This window comes from Benincasa hispida, chromosome 1, assembly GCF_009727055.1.
Source record: "Benincasa hispida cultivar B227 chromosome 1, ASM972705v1, whole genome shotgun sequence".
In the NCBI taxonomy this organism is placed as follows: Eukaryota; Viridiplantae; Streptophyta; class Magnoliopsida; order Cucurbitales; family Cucurbitaceae; genus Benincasa; species Benincasa hispida.
The window spans coordinates 84,717,614-84,737,767 of record NC_052349.1 but is presented as its reverse complement, the minus strand read 5'-3'; the positions used below and the strand labels follow the sequence as shown (position 1 = coordinate 84,737,767).

Here is a 20,154-nt window from a genome sequence, read left to right as displayed (position 1 = left end):
GACTTATGTTTGACACCAATCTCAAACAGTAGTTGTTGCACCCAGATGATTTCTGCAGAGGCATGAGTGAGCGCTCTATATTCAGACTCTGTGCTGGATCGGGCGACAATCGATTGTTTCTTTGAGGACCAAGAGACAAGATTACCTCCAAGGAAGATGCAATAAGCAGCAACTGATTTTCGATCGTCTATGTTGGCTGCCCAATCGACATCGGAGAAGGCCGAAACAGAGAGGTCGGAATCATGTTGAATATAGAGGCCAAAGTGTCGAGTGCTACTTACATATCTTAGAACTCTCTTCACCGCTTGCCAGTGAATGTCCGTAGGTTGCTTTAAGTACTAGCTTAGATGATTAATCGCATATGTAATGTCAGGTCTCGTGGTGGTTAAGTACTGGAGGCGCCAATCGTGCTTCGATAGATATAGGGATTGTCAAGAGGAGTGTCATCGGAGATAGAGAGTTGCTTGTTTAGAACACTTGGAGAGGGTGCCGGTTTTAGATCTCTAAGGTCAAGGCAGTGAAGTAGGTCCTCGACATACTTTTCCTAATTCAGTAGAACTCCATTAGGGACATTGTGCAGTTGGACTCCAAGGAAGTAATAGAGGTGGCCAAGATCTTTTAGAGCAAATTTGGAGTTCAAGGCTGTTACAAGCTTGTTGATTGCCTGCTGATTGGTGCCAGTGATAATTACATCATCAACATATACTAGTAAGAGTATCAAGGCAGAAGTGCTCCGATATATGAAAAAAGATGTATCAGACTTAGCATTCTGAAAGCCCCAACTACATAGTGCTATTTTCAGTGTGTTGTTCCAGGCCCTTGGCACTTATTTGAGGCCATATATGGCCTTGTGTAGCGACAGACATGATTTGGTAGTTGAGGATCAACAAATCCCTGTGGTTAGTGCATGTAAACTTTTTCATTGAGGACGCCATTAAGGAAGGCGTTGCTGAAATCTAACTGTCTCAGCTACCACCCTTTGGATACCACAAGGCTAATGACGATCCGGATGGTGGATGCCTTGACCACTAGACTAAATGTCTCAAAGAAATCGATGCCCAGGTTTTGATGGAAGCCTTTTGCTACGAGGCGTGTCTTGTAGCGTAGAATGGAGCCATTAAGACTCCGTTTGATTCTAAATACCCATTTATTGCCAACAACGTTCATTGACGGTGACGGGGGAACCAAAGTCCAAGTCTGGTTGTTCATTAGTGCTTGAAATTCATTACTCATTGCTTTGTTCCACTACGTGGTTTTGAGCGCATCACTGACTCGGGTAGGTTCGGTTAGGGACCAATCTTTTTGGGTTTGGGAGGACAGTATTCTGGGTTTGAAGATGCCTGCCTTTCCTTGGGTAATCATAGGATGAGTAAACATGGGCACAAGGTGTGGGACAGTATCGGGTGAAGACTGGGCAGGGGTCAATGAAGGTGAACTATCGATGGGTTGGGCGGTAGGCAATGGCGAGTCAGGTGATAAACAATCGGAGGGTACACGATCGGTGGGTAAGTGGGTGGTAGGTAAACGATCGCTGGGTAAATTATCGATAAGTGAACGATTGTTGGGTGAGCGATTGCTGGGTAAGCAACTGGTGGGTAGACGATCAGTGGGCTAGTCACTAGACGAAGAGGGTAAACAATCATCGGGTACACAATCGGTGGGTAGACGATCAGAGGAAGGAGGTGGGAAGGCTGGGCTGTCTGTAGAGGTATTAGCTGGTGATTAGGTGTGGGTTGTTCTGACAGTTGGTGAGAGTGAGGTTGTGGACGTAGAGGGCATGGAGTCACTGTGCGGTGTGACCTGACCTGAGAGGCAACCAGGAAACCAGGTGGACGGCAACTGCTTGCTTGGCTGGTCTGCAAGCTGAAGGAGACACCTAACAAGGAAAGTCCGTTTCATCAAACATAACATGCCGAGAGATGAATAGCCTGCCTGGGGTTGAGGCATTTGTAGCCTTTGTGATTCACAGCCGGACCGAGATAGATGCACTTCTCTGTGCGATAGCTCAACTTATGTGAATTGTACGGTCTCAAGTAGGGGAAACATGCACACCCAAATATTCGAAGCTCCTCGAACCTAAGCTTCTTTTTGAACATCACTTCCATTGGAGACTGTCCATTTAGGACAGAGGTAGGAAGGCCATTAATCAGCAGAGTTGAGTATAAGAATGCATCCCACCAATGATGTAAAGGAAGATGTGCTTGGGCTAGTAGGGTTAGCCCCGTCTCAACTATGTGTCTGTGCTTCCTCTCAGCCCTTCCATTTTATGCTGACGTATATGGACAGGTGTATCTGGAAGCAATGCCAAGCTGATGACAGACTTTGTGTATCTTGACAAATTCTCTGCCATTATCCGACTGTAGGGACTTGATCAGTGTATTGAACTGAGTTTGTACCATGGTGAGAAAGTGTTGAAAAGCTGCCAGTGTTTCACTTTTTAACCTCAGAGGATAGATCCATGTGTACCTACTGTGATCATCAACAAAGATAGCATAATATTTGTGCCCATCTGTTGACAAGAGAGGAGCTGAACCCCACAAATCAGAGTGTATAAGTTCAAAGGTTGCAGATGCTCTTGAGTTAGAGTTAGGGAAGGCTAAAGAATATGATTTTCCATAGCTACAAGAATCACAAAAGTTAAGCTCTTCATTAGATAACATAGGGAGATTACAGCTTTTGATAATAAACTCTAGTGTTTTTTACGAAGGATGGCCAAGCCTTCTATGCCATGTAATCTTAGACACCCTATGCTTCAAAGATATGCTAAGAGCAGATAGATCTTTATTCTTGTGCACTGGTTGCGATGGTACTCTGTTTCCTACTGACTTCGAGTTGATTTCTGCACCCTCTAACTGATACCGTCCATCTTTAAGCATTCCCTTCATTACTGTTTGTCCCGTACCCTTGTCCTTAACAAGACAGTAATCCGTGTGAAATTTAATAAACACGTTATTGTCTTTTGTTAGCTTAGATATACTGACAAAATTTTTTTGCTATGGCAGGCACACATAACATATCATTCAGTTTCAAATTGCAGGTATCACTAGACAGACATGCAGTTCCAACATGAGAAATTTCTAAAGTATTACCATTAGCTATAGTGACTGCTTCAGTACCTGAGTATTCAGTCAGATTGCCAAGATTGTTGAAGTCTGAGGTAACATGATTGGAGGCACCACTGTCAGCATACCAATTTGCATCAGTCATGTTTTCTTGTCTTGTCAGAAAGGGTTACTCCCATAAGCAGTGGCTAGGGCTGTTGGGTGAGGTTGTGTGTTTTTGGTCTGGTTGTTGGGGAAGGGTTGTCCCTTGTTTTGAGGAAAATTAGGAATAAAATCTCTGTTATACCTGTTGAAGCAGTAGAACGCTATGTGTCCCACCTTCCCACAGACTTAACACATAGGTTTGTTGTTGTTTCTTCCCCTGCCTCGACCTCTATCATGGCCACCACCACCTTGTTATCCTCTCCCAGTAGACTGATTGCTGCTATTGGACTTGTTTTTTTGGTTGACATGCTAGTGAAGTTCTAACTGCATATCAAGCCACGACATCTAGTGAAGTTCTAACTGCATATCAAGCCACGACATGTCCACTCTCCCTTGGATCGTGGCCACGATGTCATTGTATTCTTCATCAAGTCCTAGTAGTACCTGTGAAACAAGAGCTCTTGGTGGCACAGGACTACCAGCTTGCTCGAGATTGTTAGCATTCATTTTCATAGTTCGAAGGTACTCCTCCATTTTCAAATTACCTTTTCTGGTTGTTTGAAACACATGTCTCAGATAATCTTCTTCAGCCCTGGATTGAACACCAAAGAGTTGTTGAATGTTGGTCCCTAGATCCTTTGCACATTCATATCCCATCACTTGAATGGCAACCTCTGGTGTCATGGAGTTATACAACCAGTCAAGGAGAAGTTGATCTACAGCCATCCACGCTTCATATTGAGGATTTACCTCAAGTGCTGTCGACGAGCTGAAAGCACCACTGCCGGAACTTCCTTCTGTGCTGCGCGGAGCAGCTCCTACTCCAGTCAATCCAATCGATATGCTCTCACCGACTGCAGATTGCAAAAACAATGGGGGACAAACTTTTTGTCTGGTCAGGTGTCCTTCAAGTCGATAACTTCGAAGGATTGGAAGCGCTAAGTTTTTCCATAGGAGGAAATTTCTATGATCAAGTTTAATGGAGGTTATCTGATCGAGGAGTTGGTTGAAGGGTGGGCCGCTGAAGTTGGTTTTGCCGAGGGTGGCTCCCAGGTTTCCTTGATTGACGTTGATCATTATTTGCTTTGATACCAAATTAGAAATGAGAGGTTGAAGGATATGGCTTGACTCACACTGCGGACGACAGCACTTAGACAAGGTAAACGATAACGTCTGCAGGAGGTAGACGATAACATCTGCAGGAGGTAGATGACAACTTCAAGAGATAAGCGGTAAACGACAGTGGCAAGCCAAGTTTTCCTTTATGATTTCTTGTATTTGAAATGTACATAAGTGATGTATTTATACAATATGGAATCCCTAATTTGGGAATGCAAAAATAACTCAACAAATACAAATGGTTAGAGATTTGGTGGTAACCAACCTATTCCTTTGGTAAGTCCTATTCTTTTGGTAGATAAGCAAGACTTTATGTGTTGGCATCCTTAATATCCTTAAGTCCACATATTTGGAAGAATAATCTTTCTGACAGTCTAATCCCTCCAGCACTTTCAGCAGTTACTAATAAACTTTTTTAATTAGAATCAATCCCAAATCTCTAGGGGCGAGGGTGAATGTTCTCAAGTAAATCATGGAATAAGGAGGAAAATAACTTATTACTTGCACGTCCTCCATTGATTAGCAGGTATATGTGCAATCATGTACCACTCATCCCTTATGATTTATCAAAGTCGCTCAATTTAAGGTCTAAATTAGAGATAAACCTACTACGTAGACTTCATGTTTGAAGGAATAAAAATCAAAACAAGTATAGATAAACTATAGTCGAAGTTAAATAGAAAATTGAGGTAGGCAAAGGCAGAAGAAGTCGTTGATCAATTTTCAATCAGTCTGCTCAATTACCAAATTACTCGGTACTCTGCTAACAGTCAAATGGATGTATTAGCATACAAGGGAGAGAAAAAAATGTTGGTCTACATAATAGGATGTCAATGGAGATTCTTTTGCTGTCCTCCTCCTTTACCTTTTTTCGTCAACGTGCGTTTCCAAAATATTGAATCTGAACTTGAAAAACAAACTACGTTCCAAGGTCAATGATGGCATAATTAATCTAGATACAATATGAACAATGGACCCAAATTACCATATCCTATACCAGAAAATTTCAGGTTTCAAGTCTATAGCAAGTGGTGGGGAGGGGGGAAAGCAGGAAAATATGTCAAATTGTTAAAGTGAATTTTCAAAGAAAACCATGGACATCGACCATCATGAAGTGTTAAGAGGCTAAACCCTCTGAACCAGAGACATAAACAAGGGGTACGGATTCACCTTCGCCGCATCCTTAAGCTAAAATTGAAGCAACTTCGATTCAAATGTGCAATTTGTCACAATATCCGAAAAGCAGAATTACAAACTAGATAATAACTATGAAGAGAATGACTGCAACAAAAATGTACTCTTACATAACACGAGGATCACCAACGAACAAAAACTAGAGAACCTTTCGAGACCAGAAAGATCCAGACACGTACGGAGAATGGAGGCCCATAATGGATAATTGAACGCAGTTGGAATGACCGGCATGGAAGAATTGGGATTTAGAAGCCAGCTGCAGGAGATGAGCTATGAGAAAGGTCTCCACGAGAAAGCGGTTTTACATGAGATGACGCGGAGAAATGGTGAGAGAGAATCAATGATCAGACATAACCTCCTCACATTTTCACTTTTTTTTTTTAAATTCTTACAATAGTTTTTATTGGTTCATCCGAGATCGACCCAAGATTTACGAAAAAAATTCACTTTTCCTAACCATGGTTTTGGATTTTTTGATGAAGTTTCGACCACTTAACATCGATTCTACCCATTTTTCAAAATATGATCTAATCTTTTCAAATTTTATATCAAATCTAACTCGATTTGAAGTATCTCATACAAAATATAAAATTTTATATATATGGAATCACAGATTAACACTAACATTCTTTATATTTTCTCAAATCTTAACCTTTTATTTGCATCTTTTACAAAATTTATAATTTACAATGCACTCGAGATCCATATGAAAAATTATAATTGATAAATTCATTTAGAAATTTGAAAATTCATATAATTGTAGAAATAGAAATTAGAGTAAATATTTGAAAATTTACAAATAGCATCCTTTTGTTGCCAATTATTTAGATAATTCGTCTCTCTACATCCCAATATATTCTTATCGAGTCAATAAAGTCAAAAATATAAACTTAATATTTGAATTAACAACTTTTTGGGTTTTTAAGTAGAATCTCGGTTAGGATTACTATGGATATTGAATGAAAATGGAGAGAAAAAAGAAGTGAAATTTTTCGTCAATTATGCTTGCATTCTAGTCAATTTTCCTCCTAGGAGAGATGAGAGGAATTGTTAGAAATAGCTCAAAGTTTTCCACTTTTCAAGAATAACACTTTTTTTTTTTTTTTTGTCAATTGTTAAGTGGAATCCAAGTCAGGTTGGATCCAAAGAATGAATTGGGGATTTGGATTAGGAATAGAAAATTTGAAAAGAGTTACCTACATAGTATTTGGTTTTTGTTTTGGTGTCAATATTGGTTAACTTATACAATCATTAAATAACAGGTGGAAAAGGATGCTATATGTGAAAAGATGGAAAACTTTGAGTGTTATTTTTTACAATTTTGATAGATGGTTTTTTTTCTTTTTCTTTTTCTTTTTCTTTTTCTTTTTTTTTCCCCCTAATTTGGTCTCTAATTGTTGACACTATATATATATAAGTTTGAGAAAGAATATCTACCTTTCGAGAAAAAAAAAAAAAAAAAAAAAAAAAAAAAAAAAAAAAAAAACTCAAAAACTCATAAAATCTCTAAAAAAAACTTCCAAATCTCACCTAGACAATCAAAATAATCTCTACTACATATATATATAAAAGAGGTTAAATGGGGAGAATCTTTACATTCTTACTTTGTCCCTCATTTTTAAGCATATGACTATTATACTCCTGGCTTTAATGATTAGTTGTTAACCAATCTGTACAAATTTTTCCTTTTGTCCCTTTTAATTGATAGTCACAAAGATGTCTTAATGTTATTTTATATTTAAATCATTAAAAAAAAATCACATTTTATCTCTAATAATCTCTACTTCAGTCTCTTGTTCAAGAATTTTCTGGAAAAAAAAAATCACATCTATTTCATGTTAAATAAAAGATTTATTTTTTAAATCATATTTTATCCTCAACTCTCTTATTTATGAAAATCTTTTTTCTAAAAAAAATCATATTTTACCTTTAATATCTATTTCACCTTAAATAAAGGGAAAAAAATTATAAAAAAAAAAAAAAAAAAAAAAAACCTTTTATCCTCTAAAGATCTCCATTTCACATTAAATAAATGATTTTTTTTATAAAAAAAAAAAATAATAAAACTATGATTTGATATCTAAATTTTCTATATAAACAGCTAAATTCAACATCTCATCTTCCATCATGTATCTCCTCTCTATTTCTTTTATTTTTCTTTTAATTTTTTTTTATCCAGACTCTCTAACTTCTTTGTTTTTTTTTTTAATATATATATATTGAAATTTTGTTGTAGTTATTTTTTTTAATTTTGTTAATAGCAACATTTTTTCCAACGTTTCTTTTCATTCAATTTCTTAGTTTCAATTATCTCTTCTATCTTCTCTAAGAAGATATCACTTTTTTTTTAATATGTCCTTTTGCAATATTTTTTAACTTTTCAATTTTGTAAAAACATATTGAGTGATCTAATGTGACTATTTTATATGCTTTTGTAGTTTTTTTCAATACACACAGAATCACTTACTAATTCTCGCATATTGAAGAAGGTAAAAAAAATCTAGTTTTGAGGTTCAAGAAATTTCTCAAACTTCAAGTAATTTAGAGGTCGACAAAGTGACAGAGAAAAGAGTATTTGTCTTTATGCTTTTATAGTTTTTTTTTCATTTTTTAATTTTTTGTAAATGTGCACCAATGAATTTAGAGGTTTATAATAAATTTTACTAATTTTTATATGCTTTTGTTTTTTTTCTCTCTCTCTAATCAAATTTGTTGTAACTTTTTACACACCAATTCATTAATTTCTTAAATAAAGTTTAAAATCAAGAAGAAAATCTTGCAGATCAAAAGAGGTTAAGTTTTTAAGATTTCAAAATTAGGAGATAATAAAATCAAGTTGTAGAAAGAATCATTATGAAATTTTATAAAAAAAAAAAAATAATGATATTTTATTTTAATTAATTTTTGAGAAAGAATCATTATGAAATATTATAAAAAATAGAAAATAATAATTTTTTATTGGAAATAATGATCTCTAGGTTTTGGCTTTAGTTTTTATTTGGTCTTTAAGTTTTAAAATGTTATACATTTAGTTTTTAAGTTTTGACTTTCATTTTCAATTTAGTTCCTAAGTTTCAAAATGTTACAATTTTATCTTTGATTTTATTTTTTGTTTCAATTTGATCTTGTTTCAAGATTTTTCATTAAATACTCACTTTTAATAATTGACGTCACTTTCTATTAATTAATTTAAAATATTTATTAACTAAAATTTTAAACTTAAAGTGATAAAAATAGTAAAATTTAATTAATTACAATATTTTTTAATGATTTTTAATTTATTAACCTAAATTAACTTAAAAGACAAAAATTTAGTATTAGATTGAGGTTAAAAATATAAATTTTGAGATATATGGATCAAACTGAACTAAAACTCAAATGTCAAAGGTCAAATTGTAGCATTTTGAAATTTAAAGACTAAATTGAAACCAAACTCAAAACTTAAGGACTAAATGTGTAACATTTTGAAACTTAGAGACTAAATAGAAACTAGACTAAAAACATAAAGACCAAAAATATATTTTTCTCTATTTTATTTTAATTAAAACTTGAAATTAAAAAGATAATCACATCATCCAAATAAATTAAAAATTTTGAACATAGATAAGATACAAAGAAAAGAATAATACTTTGGTTTAAATTAAAGTATAAAATAAAGAAAATAATCAAATCAACCAATCCAAAAAAAAAAAAAATTAGTGTAATTTAAAGTTTAGAATTAGGAAGCTAATCAAATCATCCAATAAAAAAATGTTTTTTTATTAAATAAGAAAAAAATTATCATGATTTTTTTTTAAAAAAAAAAACTTGATTTAAATCAAAGTTTGAAATTAACAAGATAATCAAATCATTAAAAAGAACTAAATAAGCAATTATTTTCACGATTTTTTTAATTATTATTTTGATTCAATTTAAAGTTTAAAAGTATGAAGGTAATCAAATTATCCAATAAGAAATAATAAAGGATTATCACTAAATTAAAAAGAAAATCTTGATTTAGATCAAAGTTTGAAATTGAGAAGATAAGCAAACCATCAAAATTAAAAATATAAAAAAAAAATTAATTAAGAGACAATTATCACAATTTTTTTAAAAAAAAAGTATAAAAGCATATAAAATACATTTATCGAGTACATTTTTAACCAACTAAGCATGAATTTAAAAATAATAATAAGAATAATAATTTTTTGTTCATATTGATGTTCGAAATCAGGAAGATAATAAAATCATTTGATTAAAATAAAATAGTTTTTTTTTAATAATATGATGATAATTATCACAATTTTTTTTTAAAAAAGGTAGTACATAATATTTTAGTTCATATTTTTTATACATGTTTAATTTATATTTTTTTTTTTATCATACATATTTATACTTAACTAAAATAACTATTAAATTTTTATAAATGTTTTTACCTAAAAAATAAAACTCTCTTATTCATAGATTAAAGTTATATTATTAAATTTATATAATTAAGTTTTTTTTTAAACTTTATACAATACGTACAACACACTAGTATTCAATTAGTAAATCTCAAAAACGTTTATTCCATAAATCTTATCTTGATCCTCATCATCCTTTATTATTATTCTAGGCGAGATTTTCACCAAACATAACATTGATGGTTCAAATGTGCCACTTATAAAAGTTTTATTTTAATTTCAGTATCGATCCTTTTGAGATAGTACTAGGACGTGCAATTAAACACAGTTGGCCAAAAAAATATGCTATTTGTGAAAGATTAAAACCTTTTTGTGCTGCTTCTGACAATTATGTCAATTTCATTAGCGTAGTTATGTTCAAGAAATTACTTTTAAACCCGAGAAAAGATTTTAAATTTTTTTTCCTCTTTGGAAGCGAGAATGATTTGAAATGAGTGTACTTAAATTAGTTTCAAATAGATCGTTAAAGTGGAGAGAAACTAAAAAATGAGTGATAATATAGACGCATGAAGGAACGAGAGATAAAACACATGACAAGAAATATAAAAGCAAATAAAATAAAATAATTGGACAATGCCAAAAAAAAAAAATGCTAGAAAGTTTTGCTTTAAAAAAAAGTAATTTCATTTTTCTATAAATTTTTAGGTCATATATACAAAATTCCAAAATATTATAGTAGGGTAGATGGCAAGAACTGCCCACATTTGATGAAAAAAAATGTTTATGTAATTTCAAAAGTGACACAATATTATCTTTCACCTTTAATAAATATTTCAAAATTATTACCAAACTATTATTTATAAATCCTTAAGAATTTTGGATGAAGACTAGATGTGTAAAAAGTCGACCAATATTCTAGAATAATTATAAAATTAATTAATTAATGATAAATATTTTATATTTTTAAACAAGTTAATCAACCTGTTAATTATTTATATTATATATATACTAGTGGCATTTTATTGTGTATGTTTTAAAATTTTATTAATTTTTTTTACGATATAATAAAAATGTTGATATCGGATCTATAGAAACATTTTAAAAAGAGTTTAAAAAAGGTTGATGAAAAAATATCTACATGTCAGATAGTTTTTTTTTAATACAAAAGTTTAACAATATTTTATGTAATTTAGTCAAATTTAAAATTGTTAATGAAAAAAATCCGCATATCAACAAAAATTTAATACTGTAATATCAACCTGATAATAAATTCTAACTTGTTAAAACATATACCTTTCAAGTCAAAATTTCAAATCTTATAATCAAATATTTTATTAAACTTAAAAACGATATTAATGTATCTTCCAAATTCCCACTGATATGATCTTATTTTAGAGATAGGAAAGATAATTTAAAAAAAAAAAAAAAAAAAAAAAAAAAAAAAAAAGTTGGCGGAAAATAAAAAGCATATAATTAAGATCACAACCCTCCATATAAATAGTGAGTGGAAGTTTGGTTAGGTTTAGCGCCAAAATCAGAGAGAAACTTCGTTGCATATTACTTTCATGGAATCATCGTCTTCTTCCGTTTTTGGCTTCTGTGACATCACCGATTGTCGGAGGTGGGACTGGTTCGACGATTCTGTGGCATCCTCTGATTCGAAGAACGAGATCGTTAACGGTGATCATGATTTCCGATTTCTTCTGGACATTCCTCACTTCAACCATTATCTCTCCGGTCATGATCTAAAGGTAATCTACTCTATCTATTCCTGTTTTGGCTGTGGAACCGCGGTCGTTAATGTACTATACAAAAAGATTGAATAAACCAACATATTTTGATTATGATAGTTTCTTTTTCTCTCTTGTTTGAAAGATTGTTCCGGTAGAAATTGAAATCTTGTTGTATTTTGAGGGGTGTTAGGTGTGCAGCTTTTGAATTCTAAGTCATGGTTTGAGAAAGGATAATGATTAGGGGTAGGCTGCATTCTCTCTTTTAGGCAGAAAGAAAAAATAAAATATAATTCAATTGCAAAATCTTATTAGGCAATTCCTCGGACCGCAACCATATGAGCACCCAAATTTTTCTCTTCAAGAAAAGTATATTGTTGGGATGCATGTTTTGGGGTGAGTTAATTTAGGGGTCTTTTTAAATATAAAGGAACATTAATTAGAATATTAATAATTAATAATAAAATTTATTATTAAATAGTTATATGAAATTATTGGTTGATCACATAATCAAAAAATAGTTTTCAAAATCAAAATTCAAATTGACTACCAAACACAACCCAGACTTTAGTTTCAATTTGTACTTTTAGATTTTTATCTATTTGGTATCTAAACTTTGAGTTTATACTTTCAACCCTTATAGTTGTTTGTTTTATAGGATCTAACTGCTCTAATTTTGGGGTTTTATTTCAAATAGATTGTTGTTGAAAAGGAAACTCAAAGGACGAGATATTTTGGACCTCGCCAAAAAGTTAGTGTCTTTTCTTTTTTCCCTCCTTACCTCCAAACCTGCTGAAGTATTTTTCTTGTGTTATTTTTGGTTGATAACTAACGCGTAACACGGTAATTAGAGAAATAGTATGTGAATTATACCACACGTATGTTGTCCATAAGGTTGTTGGTATTGAGGTGATTACAAACTTTATCCTATTCTAATTGCATAGTTAAATATCATTAATGACATTAACTTTATAACCAAATAAATTCGATTGTTCTACAGGGAGGGTATAAAGGTTTTTATACTAAAAATACCATTCCATTGACACCAAAGTCGGTGAATATTCATAAACGTGGTGGCACAATCCTTGGGATATCAAGAGGTGGTCACAATACGTCTAAGATTGTCGATAGCATTCAAGATAGAGGCATCAATCAAGGTATCACATATCATATGCAGTTCAAAAACTTCATGACTCAAAACTTTTAAAGTTATATGTAAAACTTGTAAATGTTGAGGATTGCATTTACAAAAGATAATTAGGTCTCGCAATTTTTACAAGATATTTAAGTTATTCTTCTCGTAACCCATTGATGCTGAGATGAGTCTCGTGTTAATTTAATATGGTATCAAAGTCTATGAAGTGTTGAGGATCCCACGTCGAAAAGATGAAAAGGCCTCCTAACTTTTATAAGATACGTAGGTTACTCTTCTCATAATCAATTGATTTTGAGATGAAAACCGACGTGTATCTAATAGTAAACACTTCTTCCTAGTCGGTCTTAAATTTTGCGTTTTGGCTTCCAGGTTTATATACTTGGAAGGGATGGAACTCAGAAATGAGCTATTCCCATTTACGAGGTACCTACAAACTATGCTAAATATAGATAGAATACTATCTAAATTAAGTAGCTTTTGATCTCATATAAATTATGGTTTTCATTCATTGTAGGAAATTAGAAAGCGTGGTCTCAAAGTTTCAGTAGTTGGAATTCCAAATACGATTGACAATGATATTCCATTAAATACTATAAACTTGTCTGTTAATTCCTTTTTACTTTGTAACCTTTTTAATTTGTATGCATAAATTATCAAATTCACATTTGAATTTCTTAAAACTTGGGGCATTATGTTCCTGATTTTTTTAGGTCTTAGACAAGTCATTTGGTTTTGATACGTAGAAGAAGCTCAATATGCTATTAATGCTACTCACGTTGAAGCTGAAAGTAATGAGAATGTGTTGGAAAATGATAGGACCCTTAGAACGACGAACAGTAAACCGTCAAGGTACGGTAGTCAAGTGAAGAGCAAAACCTGCAAAATAGAAACTCATTATAGGTTGAGTTACGGAGCTCGCTCTCTTTAAGACGTTTCACGATTCTATAGGCCTTCAGCATTGAACTGTAGGGAGCGAGAAGAGCACTGTGCGGATGGTACGGATGGGCGGATGAAACGCGCAGACTAATCGGACTGTTTCCCCCCTTTTTCGGTTAAAATAATAATAATAATAATAATAATAATAAATAAAATAATATTTTTTATTAAAAATAATCATCACACACTCGCCTCGCCCGATCGGACGGCGACAACGGCGCGCATGTGGGACGTTCACTAAACCCACATAGGTCTATCTCTTCACTCCCTCCAAATTTTCTATTGTGGGATTCTCCAACCAAAAAAGTTGGTTCCCTCTAGTTTTGAAAGTTAAATTTTCACCCAACAATCCACCACTTGGAAATTTAAACAAAAAGAAAATAGAAGAAAGATTTTCATCAAGCAGTTTCAATCTATACAATACTGTGCATAAGCAAAGGTGTCTTATGACTTGAACCTTTACATAGTGTAGATGATTCAGAATATACTAGAGTAACCCTTGGTTTTGAACTCTATCTCTAATAGTATCTCATACAGAATGTTATTAGGGTGTAGTGCAAAAGCCCGTGCTTTTAAGACCTAACACGTGAATCCCGGTTTAGTGAATGCTTTAAAGAGTTTGCCTAAAAACTCCATAGGAAGCGACCCTCACTTCCACATTCACACAGGTGAGTCTATCAAGGGTACTCTTGTAATTAAGTACCCCACTTGTCATCAAGTATAGATCTCATTAAGAACTGAGTTCAACCTTTCTTACGCTTCAGGATATCATGCTCAGACTTTAAGTCATAGGAATGGAACTCTGTGTTTGGTTTAACATGATTCACTATATATCACTTGTGATCAGTTATTATCTGTTGAACTTGTTTCTTGGGATCTTTAGTCTACAGGTTGGGTTTTCCTCACTGTGATTCATCTTTCGATAGGTATGAGTCCCATCTTTTCTGAGGTTCTGAAAATGTTTTCTTTGGCCAGTCCTTTCGTCAAAGGATTTACCAAATTTTCATCAGTCCGTATGTGATCCTCTAACTGCACTAGTAGTGAGAAACTCTCTAATAGTACTGTGCTTACGACGTATTTGACATCTCTTTTCGTTGTAGTAACGGTTTTGAACTTTTGCGATTGCTGCAGTACTATCGCAATGGATCAATATGGCTGGTGCTGGCTTTTCCCATAAGGGAATCTCTGATAGTAGACTTCTAAGCCAGCCTGCTTCTTCACTAGCTTTCGCTAGTGCTATCATTTCTGACTCCATTGTAGATTGGCCTAAAATAGTCTGTTTCTTGGACTTCCAAGAGACAGCTCCGCCAGCTATATTAAAAATATAGCCACTTGTACCCTTTGAATCATCCGAAAGAGAGTTCCAATCAGCATCGTTGAACCATTCTAGGACAGCGGGAAACTTTTGATAATGTAATTCTAGGTTTTGGAATTTCTTTAATTATCTCATGACCCTTTCTATAGCATTCCAATGCTCTTTACTAGGTCTGCTTGTAAACCTGCAAAGTAATCCTACAGCATAAGCTATGTCAGGCCTAGTGCAGTCGGCAGCGTATCTAAGACTGCCTATGATGCTCGCATACTCAGATTGATTAACACTGTCACCAGTGTTCTTGAACAACTTGACACTAGGGTCATAAGGAAGACAGGTTGGCTTACACTCTTCTTTAGAATCTTTTCTATATAGTGAGATTGATCCAAAGAAATTCCCTTTTCAGACCTATTTACTTTTATGCCTAAGATTACACTAGCTTCTCCTAAGTTTTTCATGTCGAAATTCGCACTCAATATTGATTTTACATCATTTATGACGTGCAAGTTCGACCCAAAGATCAATAAATCATCTACATATAAACACAAGATAGTGCAGAGGTTATTATCAAACTTATGGTAGATGCATTTGTCACTTTCATTAACCTTGAAATCTTTAGATAGGATAAGGTTGTCAAATTTTTCATACCATTGCTTAGGAGCTTGTTTTAGTCCATAGAGAGATTTTTCTAATTTACACACCATATTTTCTTGACCATAGACAACAAAACCCTCGGGTTGTTCCATGTAAATCTCTTCTTCAAGTTCACCGTTTAGAAAAGTGGTTTTTACATCTAACTGATGTACTACGAGGTTATAAAAGGCAGGAGAGAGAACAGGACACGGATAGAGGTAATTCTAGTGATAGGGGAGAAGGTGTCAAAGAAATCTACACTTTCTCTCTGTCTAAAGCCCTTCGCTACTAACCTGACTTTAAATTTGTCGACAGTCCCATCAAGTCTAAGTTTCCTCCTTAAGATCCATTTGCACCCTATTGCCTTACATCCTGAGGGTAGATCTACTAAGTGTCAAGTCCTATTTGACTCAAGTGAGTCCATCTCATCATTTATAGTTTCTTGCCATAGGTTGGCATCTACTGAGGACAGGGCAGCTCTTAGATCTTTAGGGTCTTCTTCTACATTGTAGGCTAGGAAGTCATTTTTGAAATCTTTGGCGGTTCTAGCGCTTTTGCTTCTTTCAATTTCCTCTCTAGGGTTAGGATTTCTAACTAGAGTTATACCACTTGATCCAGAGCCCCCACTATTCCTTGATTTAAAAGGAAACCTATCTTCAAAGAAGTCGACATCATTTGACTCAATGATCACTTGGTTCACTAGATCATAGAACCTGTAGGCTTTACTATTTAAGGCATAACCTATAAAGACACACTCGTAAGCTCTACTAGCCAACTTTCTCCTTTTCGGGTCAGGAATCTTTACAAAGGCTAGACAACCCCATGTTCTAAAGTGGGACAAGTTTGGTTTCTTATTCTTGAGAATTTTGTAAGGTGAAGTTTTATTTTTAGATTTCGAGATTCTATTTAGGACATAACACACAGTAAGGATGATTTCACCCCACCAATAAGACACGGCTCCTGAACTAAGTAAAATAGCAACTACTAGCTCAGCTAAATAACTATTTTTCCTTTCGGCTTTTCCGTTCATTTCAGGAGAATAAGGTGCGGTCTTTTCGTGTATTATTCCATGTGAGTTAAAGAATTCATTAAAACTGTCTGAATCGTACTCGGTTCCCCTATCACTACAAAGTCTTTTAACATTTCTATTAAACTGGTTCTCTTTTCATAAACAAAAAGTTTGAAGGTATCAAAAACATCACTTTTGTTTTTCAGCAAGTATACAAAAGTAAAATCAGAGTAGTCGTCAATAAAAGTAATGAAATATCTTTTACTGTTCCTAGTCAATATGCCATCAAATTCACAGACATCAAAATGAATCAAATCTAGAGGCTCAGAATTCCTCAGTACAGATTTATACGGAGTTTTAGTAATTTTAGCCTGACTACAATACTCGCATTTATCAAAATCATTTTTTGATAACTTAGGTATCATTTCCAGCCTAATCATGTTACTAATTAAATTCTTATTCACATGACAGAGTCTAGCATACCAAATATTCATAGAACACAGCACATACACAGAAGATTTCATTTTATTAAGGTCTAGATTTAATTTGAACATTCCCTCAGTTGCATACTCTTTCCCTACAAATACATTATTTTTTTTTGTAAAGGTATATAGGTCTACCCCTATAGTTTGAGTAAACCCGACTTTGTTGAGGAGATAGCATGAAACCAAATTCTTTCATATCTCCAGAGTATGCAGAACGTCCTTCAACGTGAGGGTTTTCTCAGAGGTAAACTTCAGTTCCACCTCACCGGTTCCAATAACTTTCATGGAGTGGTGATCTCCCAATAGAATATTCTTATCCTTAGTTTCAGCATAATTTTTAAATAGACTAAGGTCGTGACAAACATGGCTCGTTGCGTCAGTGTCTATCCCCACCCTTCACAACCACCGATCATATTTACTTCTGTGATCATGGCGACTAACGATTCTTCTGTCAGGTTCGCCTGATCAGCATTATGACGCCTGTTCCTACAGTTCCGAGATGTGCCCAGGTTTATTACAATTAAAGCAGAGGAATTGTATCGTTTCTCCTGAAGGGGGCTTCTGTTTTTTCTGTTGGTTCTGGTTGTTGGAGCCATGATTCTGACCTTTCCTCTTTGTCCCCTTAGATTTTTTGTCAGGTTTTACCACGGCAGAGNGTTTTTTCTGTTGGTTCTGGTTGTTGGAGCCATGATTCTGACCTTTCCTCTTTGTCCCCTTAGATTTTTTGTCAGGTTTTACCACGGCAGAGGCGGGTTTCCCAGGTATTGTGTTCAACTCCTCCCTCTGGTCCTACTTCCGGGCTTCCTCCTTGATCCTTAGCCGGGTTATAAGACTCTCTAAGGAAAACTCCTTGGTCTTATGCCTCAAAATGTTCTTAAAGTCCTTCCACAAAGGGGGCAGTTTATCAATCATAACAGTAACTTAGAATTGTTCGTCTAGAGGCATACCTTCAGTAATTATCTCATGAGCTATCTTCTGGAGTTCAGGGGATTGGGCCTCCATGGATTTGTCATCCGTCATTTGGAACTTGAGATAACGGCTAACCGTATATTTCTTCGACCCGGCCTCCTCGGTGTCATACTTCTTTTGCAGGGCATCTCAGACCTCCTTCACCGTCTTCATTGTACTATAGTATTCATACAGATCACCAGTCAAACCATTTAAAATGAAATTCTTACATAGAAAGTCTTTCTCCTTCCAGTCAGCAGCTTCTTTTATCTATTGTTCAGTTGGTTCTTCTAAAGGGACGATCGGTTTAGCGCTGGTATAACCTTCGGTAACTTTCTTGACGGTGAAGAAGAACATCTTTTGTTTCCACCGTTTGAAGTTCGCTCCTTCGAACCGGAATGGACGGTTGAGGTCAGATATCATAACATCATTATTGCTACTGGGGGTCGTTGATGATGTGGCAACGTCTTAAAATTGTTGGAAAACGACAGGGCCCTCAGAACGTCGAATAGTAAACCGTCAAGGCACAGCGGTCAAGCGAAGAGCAAAACCTACAAAACAGAAATTCGTTATAGGCTGAGTCGCGGAGTTCGCTCTCTTTAAGACATTTCGCGGCTCTGCCCAAGTGTGCAAGCAGATCTGAAAATTGTCATGCCGTCCCCAAGATAAAACAGCCAAATGAAAACCGATTGGAAATGCACCATTACCGACTAGAACGTACACCCTTTCTAAACTCACTGCTCGAAAAGGTAAGATGGAGGAGGAGAGGAAAATGAAATGGGGAATGAAGAAAATGAATTATGTATTACGAACTGCTGAAGGCCTCGCTTTTTATAGGCCTTCAACGTCGAACTGTAGGAGCGAGAAGAGTGCTCCGCCACAGAACGTGCATGGACGATACAGATGGGCAGACGAAATGCGCGGACGAATTGGACCGTTTCCTCCTTTTTTTGGTTAATAATAATAATAATAATAATAATAATAATAATAATAATATTTTTTATTAAAAATAATCATCACACACACACTCCTTCGCTCGACTGGACAGCAGCGGCGGCGCGCGTGTGGGATGTCCACCGAACCCACATTGGCCTATCTCCTCACGGCCTCCAAAACACGGGTACCGTTTGGGGCCCAAACCCAAAACACAAGGTTGAAGTACATAAAGGAAACTTCCAACACCAAATTTTCTAAATTAAGATTCTCCAACCAAAAAAGTTAATACCCTCTAGTTTTGAAAGTTAAATTTTCACCCAACAGAATGATATTGATATTGTAAGTTTCATAGGACGCAATAGTGGTAAGAAACATCACTTTATCACTCATCACTAGTTGGTGTGAGATTTTTAACTTTGAATGCTTTCTTTTTTAATTAATTTTTACTTTAATTTAAACTCCATAGGGTTCATAGCCATGCATGCGACTCTTGCTGGTCGCGACATCGATTGTTGTTCGATACCAGAGTCACCCTTTTATCTAGGAGAGGGTGGCCTGTTCGAGTATATTGAATATTGCCTAAGAAAACAAGGACACATGGTTATAGTGGTAGCTGAAGGTATAGACAAGAGCTTGTTTCCAAAAACGCAAATCAACTAGATGCTTCTGGAAATAAGCTACACAAAGATGTTGGTTCCTGGATATCCCAACAAATTATGGTTCGTCCTTTCAAATTTACATCAAATAATTTGTTTTTTTCTAAGTACAACCTCCTATCGTATTTACTTATAAAAGGAGGAATCTTCATGGAGGGATCTCCCAGCATCTATCGAATCTGCAGTTGGGTTGCTTGAGTCTTTTATGTTCTGAGTATTTCCATTTAATTTTCTTCTGTTTTTGTGTGAAGAAGTCTGGATATTGTGGCTGACTAAGAGTGGAAAGTTCAATAAGAAGATTGGTTTTATTTCTGTCTATTGTTTGCTCTTTTCTCTTCGATTTCTTTCTGTTTATTGATTGTGAAGCCTGTTAGAGAGGTGGTCGAGTGCAGGTTCTTAACAGAAGCTTACATACCATTCCATGTAAGTCTAAAATTAGAAGCTTTTGTTTC

General features: G+C 34.6%; 1 pseudogene; it reads left to right on the top strand.

Annotated features, from left to right (window-relative positions):
* The first annotated feature begins 11,413 nt into the window (after positions 1-11,413).
* LOC120079782 lies at positions 11,414-20,010 on the top strand (annotated as a pseudogene).
* Positions 20,011-20,154: the final 144 nt, after the last annotated feature.